The sequence below is a fragment of the Dermacentor silvarum genome, chromosome 1, assembly GCF_013339745.2.
Source record: "Dermacentor silvarum isolate Dsil-2018 chromosome 1, BIME_Dsil_1.4, whole genome shotgun sequence".
In the NCBI taxonomy this organism is placed as follows: domain Eukaryota; kingdom Metazoa; phylum Arthropoda; class Arachnida; order Ixodida; family Ixodidae; genus Dermacentor; species Dermacentor silvarum.
In genome coordinates, this window is record NC_051154.1 from 49,660,945 (window position 1) to 49,666,238 (window position 5,294).

The window sequence follows — 5,294 nt, forward strand, 5'->3', positions numbered from 1 at the left end:
TATTCACTAATCAATTCGACTCAGTAATTACGCCATAACTTGATCAGTTTGATCTTGTTGCGAAGGCCGTTAAGCAAGGGCAATAGCATGTGAACTGCTCAAGAGCAAACATACGAGACTTTACTTATTTAGTTATTTTTATTTATTTGCATCCTCTCGGTCATTATCTTTTTCTTCTTGAAAATTAGCTGCACTGCCCGTGTTGCAGCATAGTTATACCGGTTGATACAAAAGGCTGTCTTTGTACACACGAATGCATACACAGACCCAAACACTAACGCAACATACTGGTGTAGTTGGGGGTCTTTTAGTAATTTACCCAATGGCACATGTTGCAAAACAAGCGCAGATATTAAAGCTCGTCAAACTCAAGGGCATGTGCACTATAAGTAGAACACGCCACGTCATTGCACTACTTCCGCGATATCTCTCGCCAAACTTGGCGTTCCAATTAAAGTCTTCCCAAAATGTCTCCCTCATTTAAAGTGGGAAGTGGAACACTATGAATTTTTTAAACAGGTTAATAGCTCGAAACTGGTGCTAGTCTCAGGATCCCTACTAAGCGGACATGCCTCGAGTACTGGTCGGCTTCAATTCGCCATTTGAAACAAATAATTCCTAAACTAATTAAATAAGAAGTTAGATTAGGTAATCTTAGATAATTTAGTTAATTAGTTGTCATCACAGATTTACTGTGGCCTGCCACCTCAATTCATGTGTTGCCGAAAAAAAAAAAGGAAAAAGAAGCGTTATCTCCATTATGCTGCCTTTAAAAGTTCTGGCTCTTACCATTTGAATAAGTCGGTATATGTATGCATGCAATGCTTAAAAAATCAATTTCTTTCGGCAACATGCTGTGCGCGGCCGTATCTATCCAGCAGAGTAATACGTCCGAGATGTCAAGTAACTGAGATTTACATATTAGTATTAAATTCATCATTTAAGGCGTACGCTGCCAGCGCGGAATCGAAGCCAGCTATAGCGCTCATGGTACGTACGTCTATTTTCTCCGGATCCTGAGATTAGCATCATTTTAAGATTCCGCCCTAGAATTCTGCGGCGAAGTGCGATGGCGTTACGCCCATTTTTATGTAAAAAAAAACAAAATCCTCGCGCAGTATGGGGCAATGCCGCATGGGACGCCAATGTATCTACCAGCACCATTTTAGGTATACTGACATTTCAAAACTGGTGCTAGTCTCAGGATATCTGGTAAATGCTCATGCCTTGAGCACTGACTGGGTTGGATACCATCCCACATGATTGACTTAGTAAAGTAATTAATTAAGGGTAATTGGTAACACTTGTTAATCGTGTAAATGATTTTCTGAAGCTTTACGTGCGAAAACCATGATCAGATTATGAGGCATGCCGTAGCGGGGGACTCCGCATTAATTTTGACCTCCTTTGGTTCTTTTTAACGTGCACCCAATGCATGGCACAACGAGCGATTTTGCATTCCGCTCCCATCGGAATGCAGCCGGGATCGAATCCGCGACCTCGTGCACAGCAGGGCGACGCTATAGCCACAGTGCTATACCACGGTGGGTAATTTGCTTCTATCGCGTACATGAAAAACCCCACCACGAGTTGAAGAAAATCACGCTCACGGTTTTTTTTTTTTTTTTTTCTTTTTCTAGCACTCTCTTGCTCAATTCGTTCACAGTTGAAACAGGCGTATGCGTTTATGCACATATGCGTATTGACTTCCGAAATTCAAACTATACAATAATCAGAAATTCCGATTGTGTCAAAACAATCTGCAAATTTCGGTTGGTCCATCATAATCTAAAAGCATTTTAGAATAAATTATTTGAAGCAAGGCTTTCGGATAATTCGAACTTTTCGACTTTCTCATGAAGCAATTCCAAGATAATGCAGCCTGAGTAGAAAAAAGAAAACTTGAATAGTGTGAAAACGTCCATACTGCACATGATAATTAAAATATATGGCTCGTACTGAAAACCTGTATATTGGTAGTGACAGCGCAGTCATTACTGACAACTATTGCAACATATATGAAGAGAGCTAGCTAGATGTCTAACTGGCTTTGTGCTTGCGTTTGTTGCAATCGCGGTTCTGCACAAGGAGACGTAAGAACATGCTCTACGTGCATATTGAGTTATAATGTATGTTAAGATACAATTTTATCTCGAACACACTTATTCTCTTTCAGATTACTGAAACAGACACGCAAATAGGAAAGTATGGTTCTGAAGAGTTTTATTTACCACGATTAGAACCCTCGGCCGCTTGTATCACATACATGCACACATACATACATACATACATACATACATACATACATACATACATACATACATACATACATACATACATACATACATACATACATACATACATACATACATACATACATACATACATACATACATACATACATACATACATACATACATACATACATACATACATACATACATACATACATACATACATACATACATACATACATACATACATACATACATACATACATACATACATACATACATACATACATACATACATACATACATACATACATACATACATACATTGGGTTCAGATCCTTCGCTTATCACTTCACAGGATTGCGCTATCGCTTTGCACCACTGCGTGGCGCAGATGGCGTCGTGGACTGTAAGTAAGCATGTCAGAGCATGAGAAATCGCCAGATTGTGCCAACAGGAAGGTAAGCGCACCACGTCATAACCACGTGCCGGCATGCTGAAGCTCGAGGACCCCACTCGGCGACAACTGACACAACGATGCGCGTGGTGGCTTACGTTCACCAACGTTGCCCGGTGTTTCAACGCATGCGGAAGTAATACGCCTCATGCTAGGCGGGGCTGTCAAAGCAACGGAAATGCTCCATTTTTGTACTGCAACAGGTCATCCGGCCCGCGTTCCGGTGCAATTACCGCCGATCGAGCGACAACAGGCAGCCGTATAGCTCGGTGCCGATGCTGGATTATCTATTTACGCGCGCCTCTGTCGACGACGCAAGCAGCCAACGTATGCTTTCCGCTGGCTCACGGAGTCGGCAACTGTCGCCCACACTCCCCTTTCGCGTACGCATTCACTCCTCTCCGGACGTCCATCGCACGCACGAGCTGCTCCACGATGTTCTTTAACGCGCCGCTGCAGCTACGATAACGGCTCTGAGTCACCGTTCTACGTCACGGTATTTCCATCCACGACAGACTTTCTAGACAAAGGACGCCACGAGGAGCAGGGTCGGCGCTCGGTGTGTGCACTAGCTCACATCAATTACTTTGGAAAGCCAGAATTCGGGAAATTACGAACGCAGCAAACTGCAAAAATGTATTTATAGAATAAAGCACAATAAGACGAATTTTAAGCTCTCCAGCTTCACCATATATGGCTTCATCGTATAGCTTCATCATATTGATTCATGATCGCTAAGCTTTATCATCGCTAAGCGTTGTCATACAGATTTATCATCGCTAAGTTTCATCGTATAGATTCATCATTGCTAAGCATCTTCACGTAGCTTTTATCGGCTACAGAGATTCCGAAAAAGCAGTGGCAAATTGCAGCTGTGTTTATGCTCGTAATTTTCGTGCTTCAGCAATTTCCGAAGATTGTGAAGTCTCGTTTCGTTTGCGGTGCTTTATTAAAACAAAAAATAAAAATAAAAAAGTTAATATTGCTTTTCCTGTGGAACTATGTTTATTTAACTTGTGCGGCAAATGTGATTGAACGCATTACCCATTTCATCGGGGGAAAAAAAATTCTGTGGATTTTTTTTTTTTTTCCCTCAAGAACCCACCACTTGGCCGTGCGTTCTGTTAATGACCGTTGTCACTTCGCAGTTGAAAAAGCTGCATCACGTATATCACTGCATCGAATTTCACTGATAACAAGTGGGGGACCACGGACCCGAGATCTTCCAAGTTTTCGAGTGTATCCGGACAGCGCAACAGTGAAGCAATCGCGCCTCTTCCCCTCATGCGGATTTATGTTCCTCGCTGCGACTGCGTCGTCCTTTTGTGAAGACTGCAAAAAAAAAAAAAAAAAAAAAAAAAAAAAAAAGACAGAGACCGAGAGAACATCTCAATTAGTGCTTCAAGAGTTTGGGTAAATAGGAAAGGAAAAGCAAATGGTCAGTCATCTGCTTCAACAAATATCATACAAGTCGCATGTTCGTTGTTTGTTGTGTCCGTTCGCAGTTCGCAGTTTGCAGTGGTGAAGTATAATAAAAATGAAGGATGTTTAAATGTCGGCGTCCAGTCAATTTAGTACGTACAGCAACCACTAAACTTGATCTAAACTTCGTCTTAGTGAATGTAAATATGTTACACCACACGCAAACACAGTTAATAAAGAAAGAAGAAAGAATAGAAAAGTATAGTAATAATACAACTTTTTTTGTTGCGGTTACGTCTATTGTGCGTCTATGTATGGATTATTATTTAATTTACCATAAACTTTTTCTGATTACTGAATGAAAAAGAAGAAGAAAACTGTGTACAAATTAGCCAAAATACGCCTCGTATCCTCCTCGTATTCAGAGGTGCACGAGATGCTGGTACAAGTGACCACTAGTCACAAAACAAATTCAATATAGCAGTAATTTCTCCCTTTACTTTAATTACTTTGTCAATACATTACTATTTAATTAAATACTGTGTAATTGTCCCTCCAAGTTTAATGACTAATTAGCTAACTCAAAAGATGCTTAACAATCGCTCCAAACGTAATACTTCAGCATATATCGCTGAGGAACCTGCGGCGCACCCTCATTAGGTTAATTGGAAGGTTGTTATGAACCATGATCACCATGTTAATCACAAAACGTCATGACGCCATGCTCGCTGGAAAACAACTTGCCAATTCAAGTTGAGGTTTCATAGCCAGCATGCATGCACGATCAGTAAATATTAACGGCAACTCTTCTTGCTTCCCGCGTCGGTAAGGCGCGGCATTCAGATAGGAACTGAAAATGAGGGCGCGAAGCGGGCGGAATGGCCGAAAGGGGCGTGCTCGAGCGTCCACGCGCTGCGCGCATACCAGCGCGCGCAACAACCGCCGCGGCGAACTATTTGCCACACGACGTGCGCGATCAGTACGCGCAAAAATATAATCCTGCTTAAGATTTGCGAATAATTGTTAAACAGGAGTAGAAAAGCCTTGGTTTTAACTATCAATGCAATAATAACCATATAACTGCTAAACTGTTATAGTGACCAATCATATGCGTGACGTAAAACGTCACCACTAGCAGCAGCGCGCCCTTCCTGACGCGCGCGTCAAGCAGGCGCGGCGGA